This window comes from Diprion similis, chromosome 10 (genome assembly GCF_021155765.1).
Source record: "Diprion similis isolate iyDipSimi1 chromosome 10, iyDipSimi1.1, whole genome shotgun sequence".
Lineage (NCBI taxonomy): Eukaryota > Metazoa > Arthropoda > Insecta > Hymenoptera > Diprionidae > Diprion > Diprion similis.
The window spans coordinates 18,984,848-19,012,599 of NC_060114.1; positions in this window are offsets into that span (position 1 = coordinate 18,984,848).

Here is a 27,752-nt window from a genome sequence, read left to right on the forward strand (position 1 = left end):
GATCTAGAGAAGAATAGAATGGAAAGGAGACGGTGATCGTGAAACGGTTCATTCTTTGTCAATAAAAAAAGTGCGAGAACGTGGTTGGGCACCGAAGGTACGATGGTGTCTAATGAAATTCACCGACGCCTCGAGCGGGTTGAGGGATAAAGTAATCTTTCAATTCCCAGCCGTATAAAATTTCATCCTCTTAACGAACCTTCACGAATGAAAATTACCCACATCTCGTGATAACTTTCCCAACTTTGTCTTATTATTCTCCTTCTTTTTCGTTATTGATCTTCATCGAGGACCTTTGAAAATTGATCCCTTCAATAATTGGTCCTCCATGTCCTTGGACCGTTGAAATTTCTTGATCATTCATTGACCTTTTTGATATTTTGAAAAAGGGTCATCCCAGTTCTCACTGGTGAGAATACGAGTCCGTACTTAAGAGGAAGAAACGTCTCCGGATAGCCATTCGGGGATTCAACCGTGGAAGTAGCCGTTTGAAATTTATAAGTGTTGGTCCGGTCGGAGCAATTAGTCGTGCAAACAGCCGAAACTACAGCCCTTAAGGAACTCGAGATTAACGTTTCAACGTTCCGGACAGCGAAACACCCTCGCGGATAAACCCCTCGCGTGAAAGAGATTCCTCATTCTTCCCTCCGAGGAAATATTCCAGGCACGAAAATCCAGCGACGAGGACTCCAAGAGACGAAGAGGCGTTCAGCCAACGGTATGCGTCATAATGGAGGATGCATAAGGGTTATTATGTAATGTGATTGGGAGGAAAAAGAACGAGGCATACGGAGCCGGCGATGATATTTGATTTATAGCACGCCGTGGGCAGAGAGCGGGAGAAGAAATCATTGTAACTAAGATTTATTCGTGATCTTTAACGTCACAACATGCGCGGGGGCAGAGGGGGTAGGGCACAAAATGCACGGAGGAAATAAGGCGGCGGTCCAACAGGAATACGCATCGGACACCAAGAAACGGCGGCAGTTGAACTCAAGAAGCAGCAGCAGCAGCCATTCGCATTTGTGAGCAACGCTCCAGCCTTCGATTCTCGAAACCAGTTCCTCGATCCTGCGGGAATGGGACTCGACCCTCGCTTCGCCCTTAATCCTCGGCCTTCTCGGCCACCGAATAATTATTACCCAAATTCTCAGGTTTTTTTACACCAGTTTTGCCCACTTTGATCCAACGCTTGGAAAGACAGTGAGACGCAATCAGGGCCGAGAAATTATTCGTTAGCCTCAATTGGTCACTTGGGGTGAATATCAGTCCAAACATGTTTCGAAATTTCCCTGTGTTTTTGCGTTAAAATCATTATTATTCCGTTTGTTGTAACTCTTCATGCGAAGTACAGGCCTTTTTACACATTTTTTACACTTTCAAATTTGTTTCAAAAATATACTTTTTCGAACGGACTGTATTTGAATACGTTTTTTTTTTTTTTTTAATTTAAATAGAATGTTTCAGGAATAAGCTATCACAGTTTCTTGTTTTTTATTGCTCTAAACAAATTCTGTAAAAAAAATTCGATTTTTTCGTCAACTCTGCTAATATTTCACAACACAACCATAAATTTTGGTTCAAAAAGCTGACAATGAGTCATTGTTCAAGCAAGTTATCACTTTTTTATAGAAAGGGGGGTGCGTTTAACCCTGTGTAATCGTTACGCGATTCTACTGGAGTGCGACCAATTAGAGTTAAAAATTTGTCGAAACAGTAAGTGGAAGTGAACAGGGAGGCGAATTGCTGGTCATGTGATGTTTTTCCTTCATAATACCGATGTCTTATCTCTTCAAAATAAATGGATATATATTCAAAGCTTTTTTCAGGTTCAAATACAAAGATACCGTTCCACGAATAGGAATGTTTTTTTTTTTCAATCCAGCGTCCCGACCTCTTGAGAATCCGATATTCTTCTTGAATGAGATTGAATCCAGCCAGGTCAGCCGTATTTAATCCTTTGAAAAGGTTGGGTAACTGTGATTGAGAATTGTGAAAAAAATACACATCCTGCCGTGCAGGGTATCCATTCTCTGAAGTCTAGCCCGTTTAATTTCGATCGAGGATAGCCTCCGACACAGTCTTCAATCTCAAAGGAGACTTTCGAAGGACAGACACTACGCCTCCTCCTCCTCCTTATCCTCTTGCTAGGTTCTTTTGTCTCCGAAATAAATCGCCCTAAGTAGATCTATATACCTCTGTCTCCGCAAAGTGAACAGCTCGTGCTTCCAATTACTGCTGTCCCATTCGGCAGGTCTAAGCCAATGAATCGAAGCATATTCCGTGATTAGATGTAAGCGTCAAAAAGAGGACTTTTGCCCCATTTTTTCTCCCAATCCTCTTCTCCCATTTTCACCGCACTTCTATTTTCACTCATACCTGCATCGACACACTTTGTCACCATCCCATTCCACACACACACACACAGAAATCCGTGGTAACAGCGTGAAGGTTGGTGGTACGGAGACAGAAATTTGATTACCGGATTGTGTTCGAGGGCACTTTAGTTGGGGCAGGCAGTGAATTTTCCATCAGAAATTTTTGCACTGGTACGCATATTGCAGTGATTCACTATCGTGAAATCGAGAAAACGCAGCGGGATCCTAGATACACGAGAAAAAAAAAATATCTCGAGAATGGAATATAATTGAATAGATCACAAAATGCCAGCCGCACCGATGACCGGCGCCAAAACCCTCGACGCTGTCTGGTATATCGATCTTATTGCGTAAATACGTAATTTGCAACGACGACACGAGTTGCGAATCAATTTCCGAACTGGCTGTCTACAATTTCCGAATACCGTTCGAATATCACCGTCACCTCGTCATATTCCGGGGTCGATGCGACGACGGGCCGATTGGCTGGTCGTTACCTTTTTTCCCCCCATTAATATTATTATTATCATCATCGGCATTCCCCTCAGCGGACGGAATTAGGGTGGAAGAAATTGACAGAAAATTAACCGAGTTTTGTTTGAATCGGGAAGATGCGATATGGCTCTATCGTTTCCTTCCTTTCTTTCCTCCACCCCCTTTACCAGATACATCGCAGGATATTTTGTCCCGGCGTCAAGTTGGCAAAACGTTTCGGGAGAGGCAATCTTATTGTCAGACGATTGTTGGTACTGTTCTATCCTAACGGTGCCCGTGGGTTGCAAGTACAGGAGGTCAAGTCGAGTCGTGAACCGCAATAAGACCTCAATCCCGCAGGCTGCAAGGTCTCCAGACTTCAGAGCGTCCAGACATCGGGCTGAAACCACGTAACTTCGTGATATGTTCATACATATAGATTGCCGTGATTCTGTTGTCGAGTGGAGTACACGAATGTGAAGATTTGTCAAACGCAGGAACGGAGTCCAGACCAAGATTCGTGATCGTGATAAGCCGGATCGTGATCAAGGTTATTCGTTCTGGTCTAGAACACTGGCTGGAACTTGAACTTGAGGAATGTCAACCTTTCAGAAGAGCTACAGTGCAGTGGATGAGGTTCAGCGGGGTTTAACCGATGATGAAATACACAGTGTCGGTTATGAAAGTTGGTGTAGGTAACAGCTGGTAGGTACCACATGGCCTGACCAACTTTCCTAATTTGCGATAATGCATGGCCGGCCATTAAGGCGAGGATCGCAGTACCGGGATCGGGACGCAGTCGGGGACGCGGGAACAGGTACCGAGCACCAGAGCAAGGATGGGTTGCCGGGTGAGCTGCTCGACCACACAAGGTGTCTAAGAAATTAAACTCCCTCCGCCACGCCACGCAGCCTAGGGGTGGAAAGGGGAGCGGGCTGCGAGGGTCAGTCTGCCCACAGCCTCGGTCCACCGTGATGCTCACCGCAAACGATCCATCTCGACCCCGCCGACAACTTTCGGTTTACTGAATAATAGCCGACCCTCTCGCTCCTACCTATAGTCAGCCAGTCCAGTTACTCCCCGTGCAATTAACGAACAGACAAGAACATTGGACGTCGCAACTGGCCTTTGGCGTCGATTGCTTTGGATTTGTCCAAAGTCTCTCACTCTCAATGTCTTGCATGTTCTCCTAACTTTAGGACTCGAAGACTTCGAAAGACTTTATGACTTCAGTTGACTGGTTCACGTGACTTGAGGTCAGATCACGTGACTTCAAGTAACCTCAAGTCACTTTACGTGACTCCATGTGGCTTCAGGAGTTCAAGTAACGTTGATACTTCAAATGACTTGACAGGATTTTCTTTTACGTCACTACAGGATTCAGAGATTTCGAAGAACTTCGTGAAATCAATGGATTTATTCGAATAGGTTTTTGCCAAACGGATTTTACCAAAGTCTCTGACTGAGGAGATCCTCACTCTCAACGTATTACACGTTCCCCTAACTTTGGGACTTGAAGACTTCGAAAGACTTTACAACTCCAACTGACTAGTTCACATGACTTCAAATGACCAAACGTGTCTTCAGTTCAACTGACGTTAATGCTCCAACGTCACAGGATTTTGTTTACGATGTACGCCTGACTCCAGGATTTAGAGACTTCAAAGGACTTCGTCACTTCTACCGATTTATTCGCACGACTTCAACTAATTTCACGTTCCTTCAGGTAACTAAAACTTACTTCATGACCCCAAGTGACTTCAACTGGTGCAAATGACTTCGCATGATTTCTGTTCATGGTGTACACCTGACTTCGGGAGTGTCTACCTCTTCGTCTTTGACCGGGGCGAGAGTCGAGTGACACCAGGCACGTGCGACTCGGTTATTTACGAGTCCGAAGGAGGGAGCGAACTGCTTTAAGGAGCCTGACATAAGCTGTAATTAAATTGCCGCAGTAGGAATACCTGCTCGACTGAATAAGAAGGCACCTTACCTACTTACCTACCCCAATTTGGCGCTTGGGTTACGGTCGCCTCCACAATTAGGGAATTCCTCGAGACGGTTAAGCCGTCGTTTACTACGAACGTGCAGAGACTCAAGGCTGGTCGAGCTTCAGGCATAAACTCGGTTCCGAATGACTGGCACTCATTGCGCGATTCTGAGTTGGTCCACTTCCGGGCTGCAGTAGCAATTTTTCAACGGAATTAATCACTGCCAGTGGCTAATTCTCATTAACGATTCCGGTGATATTTTGCGGAAATAACGACCGCATTTGGCTGAGTAAATGGCGTCTGGCGCGTTGCGACGACCATCCGAGTCACCGTCAACAGTCGTAAATGGTTCAATTAACGGCTGCGAGGGCAGCGTTAGACGTCCCGACGCCTGGCGTCAGCGTCCCGTTGAAACGTACGCGTCTAACGTCACTTGGACGGGCATCAAACGCGTAATCAAGTGACAACGTCACCACCCGTCGTCCAATTTCGATCGCTTCGAATCCGGCGGAATTGACGAATTTGCCAACCAACGCCGTCGGCGTTATTCAAGGATAGATCACCCCGCGGCGAAGGGAGAAGAGGAATGATACGAAAAATACATAAATGTGTTTTCGCAGCGACGGTCCGTCTGCGTTGGGATCTCGCAGAGTGTACATTGAATGTAAAAGAGCGCTGTTTTCGTTCGAGGAAAGAAATATACACGCCGTAAGGGAAACGTGATTCGTTTTGCGGTTATTTGCGCAAGCCCGGGGGTCCTCGGATTGGACGAGGGGTGCAAAGGAAACAGGACGCGGGGTCCGAGGCGGAATCTGGTTAACTCTCAAACTGATCCCGAAGCAACGCTTCAATTAACATGGCTGGCAATTATCTGTTATTTAAATGAGGTTCTGGCGCAGATTCTCCTACCCAGTCGTCCCGAATTTACAGGCGACGTTTTCACCCCGCACAGACGAGCCGAAACCCCCGACGTATATCGGTATCTCTACCCTCTTGGGATCGTCTTTTAGCCTACGGATATCAGAGACTCCGGGATTCTAAAGCCTTACAACGAGCAGCCACCTTTCGCGCTGTATAACCCCTTGCCGAAGAGGGTTGACAGGTTAAATCGAAGACCCACCAGCCCCGCCTCACGCTCACGACCCTGTATCGAAGGCCTTGAGGAACGCCCAGTATTTTCCGATACCCGGTCAAACGGCTCTTGAGTCATGAAATAAGATTTCGAAAATTCAATGGCAGAACTTGCGACGTTCGAACAGACAGTCCTGAAGTGTAAAACGATCAGAGACTAAATATTGTCGAGCCTCTGCATCATTTCCGAATTGATTACGCAACTAGTGTGCAAAATAGGTGATATTTTCGCACGAGTTTATATTTTTTCTACAGCGAAGTTAGTGAGATCGGTGATATTACGTCCACCAGTGTGGAAAGTAACCACTTTGCGCACGCTTTTTTACAGTGTGGGAATAGGGCATTTTCGGAGTCAAATCCGTGCGGAAAATCGCACTTTGCACACGTAGTTTGGAAAATGGTTTACTGTTTGTTTGCTGAATATCGGTGAATAATGAAAATCTTAAAAGCATTACGTAGCGTGACCCTTTATCAATGTCTTTCGAGGCTCTAGGGCTGCCATTTCCTTGGAACATGCTTTCGTTTCAAAGTTGAGGAGACAAGAGGCGACGTGGATTTTCGAAGGAGGGGCGACAGGGGGTTGGTGCTAAGGCGTAAGGGCTGAGGGGCCGGGAGAGGTGAGACTTTTCGTCGTAAATGTATAACGATTGTGCCTAACCCCGAGGAGTTAGCGGATAGCGAGAGATAGAAAGGGAGCCGAGGGCGGGGGAACGATGATTAAATATAGAATATAATATACATAAAAGGTTGATCCTTAAATACTTGAGTCGAGGAAGACTGCGGCCTTCGCTGGTGACGGTGGCACCCGTCGTTCCTTCGGGATATTATCTCGTCTTATCCCCGAGACTTTAGAGCCTCGTGCTAAAATACAACGAGCAGAATCTTGCGTATAATACTTACACTTACATCGTTTCGGAGTCACACAAAGATGTGCTAACCAGCCTCGAAGAAAAGCTCTGTTACGCAATTTCACCCCGTTCTATAACCCTCAGACATTTATAAACCATAAAAAAGAACATGTCTTGTAATGAATCGTCAAAGAAGAAAATATATCCAAGTGACTAATGGATCGTTGAGATTTGGGATATTTTTGTAAAGATCATCAATTTGATTCGTTGAACGTTACCCCGAGAATGCAAGCTCGGGAGTTTCTCGTTCTTACTCAAAATTCTCCAAAACATTCGAGGGCACTAAAAGATTATATGAATTCAGGAAGCCGGAACAATCGATTTTTCAAGAATTTTTCATTAAGTTACTTTTCAATTTATTCATATAAAAATTTATACACATATTGAAGTAACATTGAACCTTATTACAATATTTTTTATTTCTAAAAATAATCATTTTTAAAACTGCTGCAGCCGATCTCCGAGAGCATCTTTAAGAAAAGGCGTCTTGCGGTCATAAAGATATCTCTGGACTGGATCATCTGAAATGAAGAAATAAAAAACGGTGGCTTCTGAAGAAAATCGATTTTCCATCATTTTTTCATGAAAAATTCTTGAAAAATGGCTTTTTTAGCTGCATCGGGGTCCAAAAACCCGAAGCTTGAAATTGAGTAGACGAGGTGGAATTTGAGCTGAAAAGCGTGGGATCGGGTTGAAACGAGAAAAAAAACAAAAAAATAAAATAAACTGTCTGTAAGGAGCAGCTGATGGAACCTGCGGAATGAAGCTCAAGCGACAAATGCAACTCAGGTAATTAATGCTTTCGAAAGGCGTTTCGTGGCAGGACGAAGGAAAAACTCAAAAAAAGTAACTTACGCGAAAACTTGTTCAATTAGAAGATCAACTGTGCGACGGGAAGAAGAAAAAGAGAGCTTTCTGGCAGGACATGAACCTGCAGCGCCCGGATCAGAGGAGAGAAAACTATTCTACTCTCGCAAAAATAAGAGTGTTTTTAGACTCCTCCCGGGTTTCCGGACGTCCGATGCTGTGAGTGAAATTTTTTCGCTTTTCCTCTCTTCCCCCGCTTCTACCATTTCGCAGGACTACTCCCTTGATTCCCGCCCAGTCGAAAGGAATCGCATTCCAGACGTGACGATTTGTCTGCGCGTAAGTGACAAGCTCGTGCTTAATTACCCGGGAAAAAAGCGAAGGCGGAAAAGAAGGGATGGAAAATATATACAGACGTAAATTTTTTTACCACTTCTATAAGAGAAGACCGGGTTTCGAGGTTAGGACAAGCTTTTCCCGTTGACGTGAAACAAGGTAGGCCGCTGACGTCACGCCGGGTTCAAATAAACAGGCAAAAGGATAGTGAATCGGAAAAAGCAGGAAGTCGAGTTGTAGAAAGGAAAAAGCTCCCCGTCGATTCGCAAATCCGACTGAATAACCCAGCTCTTGCTGTAAATATCGAACCCTTTGTTTCCCTTTGACATTCCGAGGCCCGTGATTTTGACGCCGTGGTTCCGTTCCATTTTTCGCACATTCCGATGATTTCGACGATGCTGCGTCAAAGTGCTTTGAGGGATTGAAACCGAGAAGAAAGTGACGCGGGATTGTTTTCTCTTTGGATCCAGGGTACGATTTTGCTCGGGCTGAATTCATTCGCGAGCCAAGTGTATCATTTCGTTTCTTCGACGTTAACCTAACCTAAACTCCTTGCACAACGGCACTCCGGAGCTCACTCGTTCAGGTTATTATAAGAGAGGTAGAATGAAGTGAAACCGCGGTGGTTGAAACGCTTGAAAGCGGACAGTCGAGAGCTGCGAAAACAACCAGGATAAAGGGGGATGAAAATACAGTTTGAATTTGTTCGGAAGTTCCGACTGCCTCGAGTGGCAGAGTGTGCGAAAACTGGTAGCGATTCCTGCAGGCTCGCGCGGAAAGTTTTAACCTTTTCCTGCTTCGCTATTCGATGTCTATAGATACATACACACGTACCTACGTACATGTATATATATATATATATAATATATATTTATAGACGCTCTGAACCGTTGAACCTCCTGTCGTCAGACGTGTAAAATCTCGTTACTCTGAGAAAAGTTTTACCCCCTGGATTCGTGCCGAGCTTTTTCCTCGCGAACGAAGCATTCGGTGTTTCCGTTGGCGTTAAACGATCGGGTAAATCGAGTCGTAACGAAGAATTTTTCGGCCGAAAAACTTGACATCCGAATTACGGAGTTGGGTGACCCACTCGAAGGTAGATACCCTCGATCATATTGCGAGTTTAATTCCTTCATCCCGGAAGCAGGCATTGTATATACAGTGAATTTCTAAAGACTACATGCTGCGTCGTCTGCTAAAATTCAATGCACACACACTGCGATTCGAGAGCGGTTGTTTGACAGGGTGAGCAACCGTCATAAACGTAACCTCAAAAACTTTGACAGTTGTTAATTAAACACAACTGTCACCAGCAGCTTTCAAAATTTTTGAGGTTAGATCTTCGCGGAACAAAAACCCTCGACTTGGGTGTAACTTCGTAGCTTAGAATTCTTTGTAACATTAATTATGGTTGTGTTCAACACCAAAACATGACCTAAAAAATTTTTACAGTGAATTGAGCACAATTGCCATCAATAGCTTTCAACATTTATGAGGTTACACCTTCGCGGAACGAAAATCCTCAACTTGAGTGTAAATTCGCAGCTTTGACTTCTTTTGAATATTATTTGTGTTTGTATTCAACACTAAAACATAACCTAAAAGAATTTGACAATGAATTGAGTACAATTGCCACCAACCACTTTGAAAATTCTTGAACTTACACCTTCGCGGAATAAAAACCCTCAACTTGAGTGTAAATTCGCAGCCTCGACTTCTTTCTTATGAAAATTGAACATTTTCCATAAGTAGGAGGTGTAAATTTACGCCGAAGTCGGTTTTTTTCCGTGAGGATACACACATCGCGGGGAACTGTTGTCTAAATTCACGACGGTTGGTAGCCCTGGCAAACAGTTGCTCTCGGATTGCAGTGCGTACGCATTGAATTCTACCAGACGACGAGGCATGCAGTCGTTAGGAATTCACTCTGTATATTGTCACTCGGCATCGCAAGATCGAATCTGGCGACGCGTTGTCGTCGAACAACTTCCTCTTACCCTCGTATTCGGGGAGTGATTTTAGCCACGGGCAATGCGGCTTCAGGCTCGCCGCTGCTGCACCGTGAACACCGAATATACTCGGGAAAGTAGAAACGACATCGTAAAAGCCGCCGGGGACCTGAGTCACGGGCGATTCTTGAGACGGGATAAATAGGAGGAAAAAGGAGGAAATAGGGAAGACGGCGGGAAGAGCTGTGGTAGGGAAGAAAAAGGAGCCAACGAACTCGCCGGCAACCAGCTATGTGTAAGAGTGGATGCGGTTGGTTTGAGGGGGCTGATAAAATCATGCCGAGTCTATAAATCGCTCGAGATTGATGCTGGCGACGCGGATCCTGCGGGGTGGAAAGACAGGATTTGGCAAAACATCCGGAATCGGGACGAGCTAATTAATTCCTCAGTTCGCAATCATTTTCACCGATATGTTGAGTGAAGTCTTTGTCATTGCGGAGTAAAATAATGAATAAATTTATTTCCTTCCTTATAGGGTTAAATCTAACCTTAAAAACGTCTTTTTGACGCTAAAACATAGTGGAGCCGAATACGTTGAAATTTAATTAGCAATGTTATTATCTATTAGTAGTGTTATGAACTATGGTGCTGGTGAAGGTTTTAATTTTAAACAAATCATTGGGAAAATTGCGATCGAAAGTAAATAACATGATTAGATTTAAATAGTATAGGTTTTTTTCTCGCGTAAGGTTTCATAGAAAGAATCGATCTTATAGCGTGCCAGAAAATATCGTGAACCAAAAAGGCAGGGCTTGTTTGTTGAGGTAATTAATAAAACTGGCGAGATGCTCGAAAAAAATTGTCAGTTACTAAAACATGGTGACGAAATATTCTCGAAGAAATTAAACCAAGTCTAGTCATTGCGAAAATATTAATTTTGAAATTCATTAAAGAGTTTTAAATTCTGTAAGACACATTTGGTTGTTGGAATGTTTTCTGTTGGTCAGAAATCGACACTTACTATTAACTTTATCAATATTTTCCATTTTATAAACAATTTGAAAGATCGAAATTTTTGTCTAAAATCAGTTTTTTTTCCTGAAAGGCCGCCATTTTATCGAAAATTATTATTTTGCTTATCTCTTCGATCAATCACGAGATAATACATTATATTAACGAAATATTTTCAGTATTTTTATTTAATATCACTCAGTCCAGAGATATCGTGCTCTCACCGCAAGACACCTTTTTTTAGAGATATTCCCGAAGATCAGCTGCACCAGCTTTCAAAATGATTTTTTTTATAAATAAAAAATCACAAAATACAGTTAAAAGTTACCATAATATGTGTAAAATTTCTTACTTTAATAAATTAAAAGGACTTCTCAAGAAAAATTCTTCAAAAATCGAATTTTCAGTCTCCTGACTGTATATATAACCCTTCAAACGAACCTGTTACTACCAAAACTAATGAACGAAAAAAGTTGAACCTCCTAAAAATTCCTGAATGCAAATGGACTGCTCGACTACACAGAATGTGTGATTTTTTCTTCCTGATTCGTTGACAGGTTTCTTGCGCAATAACCATCGCTTACAAAGTCAAAATGAAACGATGACGACATACATTAGGGGGGAGGGGGTGAAAGGGGGGGTTGACTAGCGACTAGACGAGTAGAGGACAGGGTTAAGGGTGGGAGATCGATCGGACACAAAGGGAGAGAGGAAGAGGGACTGCATCGATCCCGGTAGACTGTCCGAGAGCTCGCGAGATAAAGAGGTGAGTTCGCGGTGTGGTTAGTCAAGATGGCGGCTGAGAGCTTCCGCTTTTAACTGACGTGACCCGAATACGATATGCGGTCCTGACGTATCAGGTAATTGAATCCCGACGGGATAAAGAGTTGTCGATATTCGGCCGAATTCGGGATTCAATGGCCCGCAGCCTCGGTCCGATTCGCGAGGTGACGCCGTTTTCCAGAGGCCATCTTCAGCGCTTTAATTAACGGTATGCAAAACAATGCCGCGATTGTTAAAACCTTTCAAAAAATAATAATTATTCCGTCATTTCTCCCTGGCTGCGTTATAATATATACTGTTATAAAACGGGGAATTACCCTCCCTCCCCCTGCCGTTCCTTTTCTGATCTAGTAGTCATTATAGATAAAAGACGCTTTAGAGCTTTCACGTGTTACCAAATGAATGAGGTTTTTGCGTCAACCCATATTGTTGTAAAAATGATTTTGTTTCAGTTCTTGAACTGTAAACACGAATTGATAATTAAAGCATTTTCTTTCATCTTTGAATTTCGCTGCCTGTTTATGGGCTTCATTGGCTGAAGAACCTATTTATTTTCTCAGTAACGCCTAAATCGTTACAATATGTATAGGTATATAGACTATTTTTTTTTAATTAGTCACCGTAAAAATATCGTTCAAAACGACGATAAAAAAAAGTTCTGTCAAATTTTGAACTCTTAATATTAATATTAATAATTTTTTTATTTTGAAATCTTATTACTCAACAATGGATTGTCGTATCGTAAAGAACAATATATATTTTTGTAGGAAATTTAACGATCTTCAAAAAGGGTCCCTTGCGATTTTTTCGTAAATTTACTGGTTCAAGAGTTGATAAAAACCTAAATTTTGTACAATATTTTACGTGAAAAAAAACTTATTTCTTGTTAAGTAATCGGATATTTAGAGAAAATTTCGATATTCCAGTAAAGAAAAATAACATGAACTTTATGAAGTATTATATTTTTTTTTTCATTTTTCAACCATTATTTCACGGTGGAAGTGAAAAAAATCGTAGAATTTGACGTAACTAATTCTTAACCTTAAATAATAAGTTTTGAACCAGTAGATTTACGAAAAAATCGCAAGAGACTTTTTTTGTAGATTGTTTAATTTCCTAGAAAAATATGTAATTTTCTTCACGATACGTCAATCCGTTGTTGAGTAACAAAATTTCAAATAGAAAAAAAAAAAAAAAATCCCGATTTGTTTAAACGGGCAATGAAAAATCGCAAATAAGCACCTCTTAATATCAATATTAAGAGCTCAAAGTTTTACAGAATTTTTTTTTTCGTCGTGTTGAATGATATTTTCATGGTAACTTACGAAAAGAAGAAGAAAAAAAAAATAGTCATTTTTTTTTGGCCCACCCTAATGTAATATATACATTTATAATACGGTGAGAAATGTTTGACGATCGGTTCTTTTCCTCGATTTTTTCCTCCTCGCATTCCGTTTCCTTACCTCCTCCGTAATTCAGTTGTTTGATTTTTTTAATTGACCTTCAGGCAAAATTTTTTACCGGTCCACCTGTTCGCCGGGATTGTAAAAATAATACGAAAGTAAAGAGAGGGATGGAAATCGAGCCGTTTCACGACGAGTTTGTTCTTCTCGTTTAATTGAGAAACGGAATACAAAGTTGGAACTGCTCTGCGAGTATTGGTTACGGGCGATGAGTAAAGGGTTGAAAAATCCCTTTTCCCCGAGGCGGCAGAATTTTATATTATACAATATCTATAGTAATTGCCAATCAAAGTTATAAAGGAATAATTAATATTCAGGGACGCGTCGAGCTTTTCCTGGTATTAGTATTTCATTCCCATTATAATCCGCCTCCCTTACCGCCGCAAAATTGATTCGGGAATCACAATTAAACTCGAAATATTCCGGCGGACGACAATAATTACTCTTCGCGTTCGTGACTATATACATATACATATATATACATAAGAATATATATATATATATACAATAGAACCGAGAAGAATAAAACCGCGAGTGCCCGTCCGCCCAGATACAGGAAAGTATAGAAGATAAAAAGGCGAGTGGCTGCACTGCAGGGGCGAAATTCAGCTGCTGCACTTTTGCCAGCCCCGCCATCCGGGTGAATATAACAAAAGAGTGACGATAAATCTCTCGAGTTTTTGGTTGGAAAAAGGAAGGGAAGGAAGGAAGGAAGCGGGAAGGAAAACGCGTCCATTCTGGCCTCTCCAACTCCCGGCTCTCGGAACTCGACTTCTTCTTATCCTTCCCTTGGCATTGACAATCCTTTAGCTGGTACTTAGGGGCACTTTTTCCCACCGACTTCGAGCAGCGGCGATATTTCGCCTCCGAACCGCCAATTCCCCGATACGAAATCGGCAAAAACTCGAATATGAGGGTTAACGCAAAAAGAAAGCTCTTTAGCCGGGGAATTTTCGAGCGATCTTTAGGGTTTTTTGAAAACGATCTAAGGCGGAAATCGGTACCAGAAGCTCAATTTTAAGGGCGGTTCTTCTTCGCTTGAAATTCTGTGTAAATGCTTTCCATTCTATATTATTCTGTTGCACTAAATGCGGAAATTTTTGACACTTCGATCTGAAATGATAGCCAAATGGATATTCCGGCGTTTCAGGGGTCCGGAGTGCCGGGGAAGGTTCGTTTCCACCGTTTCCAAGATCCGAACCAAGTGTGCACAGATCGATGGAGGTAAAAGTCGAGTGAAGTCAGGCGAGGAAGCTTGCAACCCCGATATTTATTTGTAGCAGCGATCAGGGTTTCAATACAATGCTGTTCTTTCAAATATGCATTCGCCGCGTGGAGAGAAGAAGAGGGTGAGAAAAAGCGACGGAGGGAGAAACGGCTAATCCATCATCGCGTTAACCAGAGTAAAACTGAGAGAACCTGCAAGTCGGAATGCAAATAAGGAATCCGCTGACCCAAGTACTGCGATAAAAAACTGGCCGTTATCGGGATGTAAAATATGGAAGAACGCCATCTGGTGGCAGGAAAATATGTTGAATTAACCAGATCGTGTTCAACGATGAAATTCGTATTTTGATGCATATTTCACTCTGTACTCGCTCGAAGTAACTCTGAACAGAAGTCGAATCACTTGCAATAAGTTTACCGTGTCTTTATGTTCGTGAATCTCAGCCAAACCGATCAGCTGTTAACCCAGTGCGACGCCATATTGCATCCGGCATGCCTTCACTTTGGATCCCAAACTCATGGTATTGAGGAGAAAAAAAATTGTCGTCATTCCATTTCGACTCGAGGTTTTCAAATTTCAGAGATCCGACGATATATTTACTCATCGATAGGTGTGCAATACATACGTAGCTACGCGATTTGAATTTCACGCGGGGTGAAATATGACGGGAATCCCGATCGGGCTTAACCGTGGAATACATAATATAATACGTGAGGTCCCGGGGTGTATCGGGGTGGAGGACCATCGCCGCCGGCCCGGGAAGAGCTTAAATACAGAACGGTGCGGGAGTTTAATTCATCTCGTAAATCGTCGCCATTCGGGAGCCAGATAGAGAAGGGGTGGATAGAGAGGGACGAAGGGTGGCCAAACTTCCGAGGGTGTGTGTGTGTGTGTTTGTGTCAGTGCGTATTGTGCTACAGAAAGAGAGAGAAAGCGAGTTGAGGGAACAAACGGCGGTGAATCCACTGATCCATCCGAGTAGGCACCGTGCAGAGACACAACGACGTAAAAGAGAAGAGAAGAGGAGCGTCGAATCAGCACTTATCGCCCCAACAGGCCCGCGCCACGTTTCAACGAGGCATTCAAAAACTGTGCAAAATAATCTCCGAGAGAGAGAGAGAAAGAAGAAGAGAAGGATGGAGGTCGTCACAATGCCTTCCGGTTCGCCGATCTTGCCTTTTCGGAGGCTGTACACGTGGGCCTTAGGGCGCCCGCTCGATCCGTTTAAACTCGACACGTGGCCGCGTTTAGGTTTATACCTACCCCTCGGTATTCCCCGGTTCCATGGGTGTTCGAGCTGGGGTGTCTCTCTACTCTCTCGAAACCAAAATCAAATACATTATTATTCCGTGCACGCGGCGGCGGCGGCGGCGGGGGATTTTGGGGCTTCGGTCATCCCCCGCCCCTGCAACCCCCGCAACCCCCGCGTTCTCGCCCCACAGATTTTCCTTTGTTGTTACTGCTTGACGGCCTGGAAAGGATTGCGTGACTTTATTGGTTTGGTGTCAATCGCCCTCCCCCCTTCCTTCATCCCTTTCCTCCAACACCACCCCACAGCCTCCCGAAAGGCTTCGCCCCTGGCGTAAGGTGCGGGCGGAAAGAGAAAGGGCTTTTTAATTAAGGTCATCGAAAACTTTCGAGAACCGCGCGCTTTCTCTTCTCCCACCTCTCTACCTTACCATCCCCCTCACCTACAACTAAAACTCGACGGTTTATTGTGTATACCTAATCTGGGGGTGAGCACAGTTTGTTTGTACGCTCATCCCTGGGGTTACTTAATTGTTCATATATCCACTCGCGCTGAGACTGACAATGAGAATCGGGATGCCAAGCTTCGGTTAAGAGCTAATTAGCAGCCCGCGTTGGACACCAATGATTTCCTAGTCCGTCTTTCTTTGTCTCTCGTTTTTTTCCTACTTTCACCTTTGCAAAACTATTGTACCGATAACTACTTGTACAGAGTGATTATCCAACGGCTGAATGGGCCGTTGTCTGCTGCAATTTAATGCGCATGCGCTGAAATCCGAGAGCAGTTGTTTGCCAGGGCGACCAACCGTCCTTAACGTAACCTCAAAAATTTTCACAGTTATCGCTGGCAGTTGGGCTCAATACCGATAACTTTCAGAATTTCTGAGGTTATGAACATCCTGGCGACCTGTCATCTGATTTGTTCACCCTGACAAACAACTGCTTTCTAATTTTAGCTCATGCGTATTAAACTGTAGCAGACGACGGATTGTTCGGCCGTTAGATAATCACTATTCACGTATATAATAAACTCGGAATTATAAACAAACATCTAAAAATGTTTCTGGCATGCTATAAAACCAAAAAAAAAAAATTGGCACGAGGATAAAATATTGCACCCTGATTCTAAGGTCGTTTGTATACAACGATATGTATTATATAATGTATGTACTTTTACATCACAGAGCACCCGTGGAAATGGACTGATCGTTCGACAGTCGCGTGTCGAGTGAAAATTATCGTACCTACCGAGCATAAACTATAAAAGAAAAAGAAAAGGAAAGAAAAACGTGAATAAAAATAGGGCGCGGGACTTGGTTCGACCTTTTCCAGTCTCCCAGCGTATATAACTAAACAGTATTTCTGCCCGTGTACGTACAGTGGAGGATAAATTCTCCCTGAAAACTGCGAGATTTAGCATGAGACTGAAAAGTTACTTAAAGTGTTCGAAGCCCGATCGGTGCTCATTGTTCGACGATATTTCCTCGCGTCGCTTTTTGACTTGGGAAGAAAATTATTACCAACCTTGAAGGTTTCTATATGCAGAATGTTGATGGGAGGAAGTTTTACGGAAGGATATCATTGCCGTCTGCAGACTGTAGGTACAACGTACAACGTCGAATCGCTCTGTCAAAGTATCTCCTCGTTGCCCGTGGATACGCTCCGGGCGATTCGCATCAAAGGCATAACTTACCAGCTATTTTCTCGTAATTGACGATCCTGCAGCTTCAGCTCCTGAAAATCTGAATCGCAGGATCGCTAGCTAAGGCGGGAGGAGTCAAAATCGGTCGAACAAAAATGAAGAGCTGACGATGATTGAGGCAAGTTTGCAGTTATTCTAAATTCACTGAATTTGAATTCATTCTCGACAAGGATTATTCCATTAAACATACATAGCCAGTTGAAAAAAAAAAAAAAAAATGCATTTTCAACTAAAAGACCGCAAATCATCCGAGGTTCAGGAGACGCGATATGCAGAGACAAGAGTCCGTCGCTCCCGAAATCCATAATACCGGTAAGGGAGCGAGATGCAGGCATCGGGGATTCCAGGGTGAGAAATATGATGAGAAGAATTCACAAAGAGGGTAGGAATATCCTGCGGCATAGCTATAGCTGAATATATGAAACGTAACGTGGAGCAATGGTCGGTTGTATATTTTATACGCTCTTCTTCTTCTTCTTCTTCTTTTCTCGCGTGAAATGGGTGTATCATACACAATATATGACGTCTGTGAGAAAAGGCCGGAACCCCTGCACAGAAAACAGAAAATCGCGAAAACTATGCCAGCGGTGAAAATATGAGACGTTATTAAAGAATTGAATGGATGATTTTCCAATTTAGAGTTGATGAGGAAGGGATAGAGACCAGGGGACGTCGTCCTCTTCGTGTTTCACCAGGAGCTGCGAGAGGCTTCATTGTGCGAAAGTTGAAAGCCGATACCTGATGACCGCCGCTTGGTTCTCGCCGTTTTTCACTCTATCAGTTACCAGCAAGTACCTACAGCTCGGTTGACCTCTTTGATAAAGGATTAGACTTAAGCCGAGAGCTCGGTCTCAGTTTGTCACCGGGGTCATATCACCTCCCATAAATTTTCCACCTCAAGAACGTTACTCAAGCCTCCTTGGTGATCGAAAACCTCGACGTCGCAACTTTGATAACGACTATTAATTCCATCAATATCTCCGGTCCTCAGGATTCGAGCAGTCTGCGATCAGCTGATCGGAAGCCCAATACAAATGAAAAATGTCGCCCCGTTCATTTCACCGTAAAAACCAGCTAAGGGTAGTTTTTTCGGTAAAAAACTCTGCACCAAATTCCCGTTAAAGCCGTCGAGTGACAAATACCACGATTGTGGTACACTAAGGACGACTTCTTCACTCCAATCATTTGCATCCACCGGGTAAAACAACTCCTGCGGCACTGTTCACTGGGTGAAGATTCGAGTTGGGTAGGAAATGCACAGGATAAGAAACGTCTGAGGGCGTCGTTGCGGGATGGGGGTCCCGGTGTGCAGATGGGACCGAAACGCAACGGGGCAAACGTAATCCTAAACGATGCCCTTGAGGTTCACAGGTTCACCCTCCCTAGCTTGTTCCTCCCCCCCCTCCTCCACCCTCGCTCGCTCTCTCTCTCTCTCTCTTTGTCTCACCGTTTCGCTCGCTCCTCAGGACGGGCGTTTATCCCCCGGAGAGAAAGAGAGAGAGAGAGCGATAGTGTGTAGCCCCTCGGTAAGGGAAGAAACGCGAAGCCTAGCAAGAGTAACTGCTAGTAACAATGTTTTCTCACCCTTTTCACTTCGGCCTGAAACTGGCTGTGGGGTGTTCACCCTCCTCGCCTTCGTCCCCGACTCCACCGTCCTCGAGGTACCATCCCTCCAATCAATTTCGTCAATATACCGGTCGCCGCCGAGGGCGAAGGGTCCGAACCCGAGTGAACGTGCGCAGGGCGAAAAACCGACTCTTCTTGATAGATTTTTATTTCTAAGCTTTCAGATAGTAAGCTTGTTGACTTGCCAGGCAACCGTTTGGACCAATTCGTCATTCCAGGTATCCAAAGCACCCTACTCGTGGCCGAGAGTGAAAATTTTGCAAGGGCTGAAAGTCTGATGCGAATTTCATCGAAACGGGAAGCAAATATTCGACGTTTCCGTACTCCAACTCGTGTGGAAAATACTATTGTTTGTAAATACAGCTTTACAATCAGGTAAACTACGATGTCCCATTCGTTTTTTACCAGATGCGTCGTTAATAATAGCACGTCAATTATTTATTTCATGTATCAATCCAACTTCAATCAGAGCTTCAGCCCTTCTCAAATTTCCATGTCCATGTTGACCATCAGGAATCCAGTGTCAAGTCAACCTTCTTAAATTCTGAAACTCCATTTTCATGTGTTATTGATTCAAAACCAACCATTTGAATGGTAGGGTTTTTCATCCCTCATGATAGCGAATTACAGCTCCTGCTCTTCAGCGAGTGAAGACGGGAGACCCTGATCATGATTCCCATGGGACAGCTGTAGGGAAACTCCTCCTAACATTTTACTCGGCACTCAAGGCGAGGACGCTTTATTAGGTGCGTATGTACACACTTTTGGCTTGTAGAGGATAAAGTGTCTGAAATGTTCCGATACCAGAAGGTGCTCACCATTCCAATCCAGAATTCAGTTAGATTTTCTTGGGTCGAAGTGAAGTGTCCGACGTATGTCTTCATCATGATGATCGAGGATTGACAGTGATTTGATACAATCGTCGGAGGATCAAGCTCCGCGATCGGCAGAAGTCCGAGGTACCTAGACCACTCGGTCAAGGATTGGATAAAAGTTCGAGATCCTCGGGGCTTAAGGGCTTAGGGGAACCGACTTACCTACAGATTACACCGAATCAATTCAGCCCTCTGACCAACCACCTTCTCCCTGTCTTTCTTTCTCTCTCTTTCTTTCTACGTGTGCGGAAAATTTGGCCCTAGTTCTTTCATTCTTAGCTAAAACGTGGAATCGATAAAATTCAAGATCCTTGGAAGGCTTGTCAAGTGACTTGACCATTGGTATCAAAACACGAGAATTGGTGGTGGCGCCGAATACTTGATCATGCGCGTAGGAATCGGAGAGCGTCGAACATCCATCCGCATCCGTCCGAAGGATCTAGATAAGCTGAACACGCGTATAAATCTACAAGATCTATTAACATCGCTGCAGGTTTCCATGGATATCAGGGATGAGATACGGAGGAATTATATTGTTTTAGTGGGTTTCCCTGGGGCGGTTAAGGGCGTTTAGATATCCCGATGTTATGCCCCCTCCTTCAACCTTCGTTCGAACGGTGGATGCGTGCGTCGAAACGTCGAGGTCAATCAACCCTCGATATGCCAGCCTCTCTTCAAATAATAACCCGAGGGAGAACTTTGGCTTTTGCGGAGTGCAGCGCGATGCTCCGTACGAAAGTTTGTCCTTTCTCGAAAGCCTGCCTGCGGTAATTCTGTCCAAACACCGGGGCTGCGCGTTAATACAGATGCCGATTGGACAAATATCAGGGGTCTCGCGTATGGATTACCTACCGCATGCAGAAACTTCTTCTTATCGTTTGTGTTTGATATTTGCATTGATCGCCCGAAGGTCTGCAGTCAAACTTTTGCTCACGAGTGATTAAAGTCCAGTATTCAACCTCTCTTCAAGTCAAAATGTCTAGCCAGCTGAACAAATTGGAAGGAAATTTGTTTGGAAATGAGTGTTGAAGTCCGTCGTGCTCATAAAGCTGAGGTTCAAGTTCGGGACAACTTTTCAAGCAATTGATGAAGCTGTCCATCTTTTAGGCAGCCACTTGCTTCTTTGTCCAGTATGCAGTCAAGCTTTTGCTCATGAGTGATTATAACTCAGTATCCTAGACCTCTGATCAAGTCCAAATTTCTTGTCAGCTGATCAAATTGGAAGAAAATTTGTCAGGAGATGAGTGTTGAAGTGCGTCGTGGTTACAAGGCTGACGTTCAAGTTCAGGACATCTTTTCAAACAACTGATTAAACTGTCCATCTTTCAGGTGGGCACTCGTTTCTCTTTCCAGGCGTATCGGTGCAGCAACTTGGCGCGTTGCACCGGCCTTATCTCGGGCTAAAGTATATTAATGGATTTGCCGGCAGCAGCGAAGCCGTTCGGAATGTAATTTGATTATAGTGCAGAATCAGAGTGTCTCGACAGGACAGAGATTAAGGGCAGTTCAACGGTGGACTGGAAGTGAATAATCGTTACTCCGCATCGCTGGTTTTGCGAAGTTGTGAATGTATGGATTAAAAAATTTTTACTGTAGAGCCCGAATTGAACTTCCGAGAGTCAAGTGATCGATCATTCTCACCTTGGCTGTATTAAAATCATATTCGAGAGGCGTTCGTTACACGATTCGTCTCGTCGGTCCCGACGTCAAGAATTATTCCAGCTGTTGATATTGAACGCGGGGTTTATAATCATAGGCAAGGACGCGGGCTGCGGTTCTCCGGTTTAATATCTCTCAGGAATGCCAATTAGACGTGGGCTATTAATGCGCGACGTTTGTTCAGACGAACAGGTTTATAGTTTGAGTTAAAACGTACAGCTACAACCTGCAAGACTGCCTGCCTGCCTGCCTGCCTGCCTGACTTGCGAATCGCTCCTTTATGGAATATACGACGTTGTGCGTTGCGTCCAGGCTCCCGCTCGTTCCCCGATTCGGAATGAAATTTCAGTCACGTAATTTCAATCATCGTAAAATTCATCGTTTATTCGTTTACGTTAGTCGAATTAGTTGAATAAAATCGTTAATTTTTAGGTCTAACCGTATTTCAGGAAATCGCATAATTGACGACGATAATAGTTTGAGAATTGATCGAACAATAATTACATACATTAAGGAGGTTTTTTGGTGCAAAAACGATACTTTTCATTAATTTTATTACTATATGGTGGTTCACTGTACTGTAAAAAGTATTCATTTTTGCCACGCATCCTTCTTATAAAAAACACTCTTCAGAATTTAAATTTAAAAAAAAATCTCCCGCCGTTTGTAATAGTTCCAACGAAATTCTACCTTGATTTTGAGGTCCTTATTTTTCCAGTTTAGATTCTCAGTGTCTTTCGTTATAAATTATATTTTATTACCCAGGTTTTGTCTGTCTTCGTTACCTTATCTAATTTTCTTCCGCTTGTTTATTCGCCTGACCGTCTTTCATCGCGATTCTGTTATAGAGAAACGAGTGAATAACGTGATGATGGTGCTCGCAGCAGGCGGTAATTCAGGTTGCAGCGTATATAATATACCTCTGTACACAAGTGCATTATAGGGTGAAGGCGGGGGTGAGTCGGGCATGAAATTGTAGAAATGGTTGGAGCAAGAGATTTCCGTCTGCGGGGTGCAGGTACGATCAATTAACTACCCCCGCAATATCTCGGGGATTACACGCCCTCGGCTCGTGGCCACGAGGTTCGTGATATAAATATCGATCATCTTCGTTATCCCGGCGGATAATCCTTATAAAGATTGAAATTACCCGGAGGCCTCGCTGCCCGCAGTGATTCAACCCGAGGGAATATGCGAAACGACGAATTTCGGGCCAAGCGTGCAGGTATATAATATATATAATACAAGTATGAATCGACCTTCCACGATTTTGGTCCGGGCTTTTTCTTTCTTCTTCTTTTCTTTTTTTTTTTTTGCCTCACCCCTTTCACATAATTTTCGCAATTTCGGTACAGCCTGAGCCGTTCTGTGAAAAAAATTAATTCAAGATTAAGCTCAAAGCTAATGAAATGAAAAATTGCCGGACCCTTTGGAAGAAGTCTCCAGACATTTTTACCCTCGTAGGATAAAAAAAAAAAGGCAAAGGACGAATTTTATCAGACGAAAATTTTTTAACTGATGAAACAATTACGCTGATCTACGATTGTTTGGTTTTTATTTTTATTCTTCGAAAAGCTGGAAGAATGATTATATTCGTACTGTAAGCAAGCTTTTTTTTCTTTTTTAGTTTTTTATTTATTTATTATAATTTTTTTTTCCTTGTTTTAATCAACGCAAGGGAAACGAGTTTAATTGGACTTTCCAGTACCATTGAGGCCTCCACAGCTTTAGGGGTGGCGCACAGGACAGATGAACGGTCGTTTTGAGGTGAGCGTGAGAGGATGCAGACGACGGTGTTTGAGGCGATAAAAATGACGACTTTAATCGCGACAGAGCTCGGAAATGGTGTACCTACAGCGGTGGGGGTGCATCGGGGGTTGAGAGGAAGAGGAGGGTAGATTTAAAGCTGGCTCGGCACGGGGTTTAGTAATGGTTATATATAGGCGAGACACGGCTAGAGGAGAGTTTTATGTCTATCTGACCTCCTAGAATCACCAAGAACCGTAACCGTCGATAAAGTAAAGCGTGCAGATCCCACGGAGGAAAGGATAGGAAAAGAAAAAACGACTAGAGAAAGAACGCAGAAAGTTGGAAGGGATGCCAGCGTAAAACTGCTCGGAAAACGATCGATTTTATCTCGATAGCCGCACATCAGGGCAAATAGCGAAAAGCGGAAATATCTTCAATGCCTTCGAGACGTGAGGATTTTAAGCACGACTCATTCGCATCACCAGCGAATCAAACTGGAACTTATATTTTTCAAGGGTTATTTCCAATGCAGGATGGATTCCTTCCCTGTGATGACCGACCCCGACGTATCTCTCACCAGTTTACTACGCTGTTCACATTCCTCGCAATATCACGTACGGAGTGATTTCCTAAGGACTGTATGGTCCGTTATCTGCTATAATTCTATGCGCATGCGCTATAATCTGAAAGCAACTATTTGCCAGGATTACCAACTGCAATTGTCCCTAACCTCAAAAATTTTGATAGTTATGAATTGAGCACCACTGCTATCGACAACTGTCAAAATTTTTGAGGTTAGGGGCAGCTGCGGTTGGTTACTTTTAAACGTCTTAAACGGCGGACAATAAGTTACAATTTATTCGTCTTCGAATCATAACATTTTTCGTTACAATACGTGGAGATCAGAATTCTTGCTATTCATTATATACCTGCACTAATTTTTTTGAGACTAATACTTCTCAATATCCATGATCTGAAAGGGTGTACGAAACTAGAGAGATTAGGTTATGAATGAAAGTTCTTTGCCATTGGGTGACCAAAAATTACTAATTCATTCAACGGATTATAAAACCTGAAAAATTGATATAAAATTAAATTTTTGCAAGTTGAATTGAATGCGACGATTCACGTTCAAAGTGAAATTTTGATTTTTTACTGCAGTAAATGATGCACCAGTTTTTAAATTTCACATACTTCAAAGAAGAACTTATAGTGCCTGATAACTCAACCCCCGCGGTTTTCGAGAAGGGATGTTAGGCAGTGGGATAAATGAGGTCCATAAATAAAATTTTTCGCCTGTTGACTAGGCGAAATTCTAATCAAATTGTTCGAGGAGCGTCGGATGCTGAAGGGTGTGAAAGTAACGCAGATGGGGTTGCAATTATACTAAGAAGTTGCAGCAGCAGGGCGCATAGGAGGTTCGCGGATAATGAAATAACGGATTGATCGATCCATCGCCAGTCTAGACAGCTCGGCGGGTCGAACGGCGTCGAAATACCTGATCCTGAGGGAATTAAGGGCGAAGAGTAAAAGAGAGAGGGAAGGAAGCGAAAGCGAAACAAGGGCAGCGATGGAGGGGGGGGGGGGGGGTAGGTGGGAAAAAGAGAGAAAAGAACGATACACAGGGTATACACGGGATCGAGGAGGAATAAATGCGAACAGAATGTCTCTCGCCTGCACTCCAAACGATTAGGTACAACGAGTTTGTGTGCGCAGGTCGAAGGCTCCGGTCTATCTGGTTTATTGGCTTTTTCTGTACTACTAGAACAGCGAGCGAGAGTGGAGCCAAAGCGACGAATAGAGAGAGAGCGAGAGAGGGGAGGAGAAAGAGATACCGAGTTGCGAGGGGCAAGAACGCAAAAGGATGATCAGGGATATGGAAAGGAGAGAATTGTTTTATGACATGGAAGAATTTGATGGAAATGTTAATACTACCAGTTGCCATGGAAGTATTGCGGGCTCCCATCCAGGGTGTATCTGCGGGGAAACGACGCTGCGTGAAGGCGAACGAGGCGAGCCATATGTGACCCTGTCCCATCCCATCTCGGATCGAGTGTCTCGTCGCGAGGGTTGACTGCCAAGGGTTCGAGTGCAATATAATTGAATAGCTGGAAGATGGAAGCATAGACTATTCTCGCCGAGAGTCAACGACCCTGCAGAGACGTCCATTCACTGGGAGAATTGTTTTGAGCTTGAGACAATAGAAGTAAAAAATTCTTTCCATCCCAACCACTGCTTTTCCGAGCTTGTTCTTTTGGCGGAAATTTACAATTACTTGAATACAGATGGCGTTAAAATTTTTTCTAACAGTATCGCAAGTTGAGGGAATTGCTTTGCCTGCACTTATTGAACTGGAGAAGACACACGTCTCGAATTTTTTTTATCCCAACCGCTGCTTTTCAGAGTCTGTTCTTGTGGCAAAAATCCACAATGACTTGAATACGAACGGTGTTAAAATTTCACCCAAGAGCATCGCGTGTTCAGGAAGCTTCTGCTGCATCGCTGATTCTGAGATGAAGCAAAGCACTTGACTTTGGCAGCAACCCGGAATCAAAATTCAAAATACTGTACCCGGAATCGAGCTCCTGGTTTGAAAAACGCGAGTCTTGAAGGGGAATGGATTTCTTGGTACCCTTCCAAGTCGCTCGGGAATCGCTAAATACGAACATGAGGAATTCCGGCAGGTTAGGTGTACCGTGGTGGTGGAGGCACGAGGCGCGGAGCTTGACGAAAGTGGTAAAGTTACTTCTACAGGGGTGGCGGTGCCTTCGCTGTCCTCGACACAGAGTGCTTTTCATCCGAGTAAATGTAGGAGCCAAGGTAAAGCAATTTCAATTTCGTGTTACATCACCGTTGCCATATCTGTTCAGTATGTCTGCCGTAAATGTGTCGATGTGTGATAGAGAGAGAGAGAGAGAAAGAGAAAGAGAGAGCGGCTCGGCACAACCTGCAAAATTCTTTCCCTCGCAACTTCCATCTTGGAATGCATTTCATCGATCCCTTTATTACAAACTTATTCATACGTTGATTCCTATCTCATATCTATATAGACCCTTTGTGTGCCAAGTTTACACGACATACGCGTCGCAATCACGTGGGTTCCGCACCCTCTGCTTCGGTGCAGCGGAAGTGTTTATTTCCATTGGAAAGACCTTTTCTTCATACTTCCTTGGACTTGTATTATTCATACAGCTGAGGACATAAGCTGGATGGAATGGGACATGCTCGTCGATTTTGGGAACGTATTTTTCCCCGAATAGAGAAAGCAATTCCATTATTTATCACGATCGTCGTGTTCGGTCGATTAAGAAATATTCAAAATCGGTCGTAGAACGAACGCGAGACTCGGGTCGAAAAACTTGAGAAGGATTATCCGGTGTGAATATATTTGTGGCCGTGTATATACGCGTGTGTTGAGTTAGCTCGTCAATTATATGCACAACTACGCGTATACCAAAGTGCCAAACACTGGGCAAAGTGGAGGCCTGTATACATTATATCGCGAAGGTTTAAGGCTCGACGTCAATCGTGCGGAGCTCCCCCGGAGCTACGGGAACTGTTTTGCATTTTTATTACCCTCAAATTGACTTCTTCGCGTTTACCGAGTCCGCGCACTGATTGGGGATTCCGATTTTTAATCAACACCGACAGCCACGTTCCGTATATCCCAACGTACATACAACAAGGGTTGGTATACATCATAGAAAAGAAGAGGAGAGACCAAGGACAAAAGACAAAAAGCAGAGGAGCCCGGATATATCCGGAAGCATGGAAAAAATAATAAATCACACGAGCGAAGGTAGAGAGCTTTGACTGTCTCCCGATTGTGAGATACGTCGTATCTCCCTCCCTCCCTCCCTCCCTCCCTCTCTCTTCGTCCCCTGTTTCACCTCGCCGTCTTTTTCGTCTTCATCTCTTCTGTCAGAGCAACGTCAGACTGAAACTTTTCCACCCCGTTACAGGTACGCCGCTTTTACACGTATCAATTTCCCGCCCGTAAAGAATGGAAGAATCATCTCTGCGTATAGCGATGAGTGTTGGGAGAAGGAAAATCATTCCGCGAAACAACTTTCCTGACAATCAATCAAGGTCTCGGCACCTCCTCGGCACACACGCATTTCCGTTTCTTCCTCTTCGTCCACTATTTCTATACTTTTTCCCACCAGCCTACATCTCTATACCCAGATTAAACATTTTTCTTCCAACGATTGTGATCCTGTTAATTGTAAGTGTCCGTTTTACGAGCTCGAACTCACCCTCCGTCACTTGTCTCAATTACGTCACTTGTTTCCGTTATAGATTGGTCTGTGTGTGCCCACCTACCGACGTTTACGAGATTCTCTGATCCGTCGAGACGACGATGAAGTTTGCTCTGCTACGCGAAACGGCGCAATCACTCCTTCGGGCTACGAATTCGGACTGCGGATTATCGAT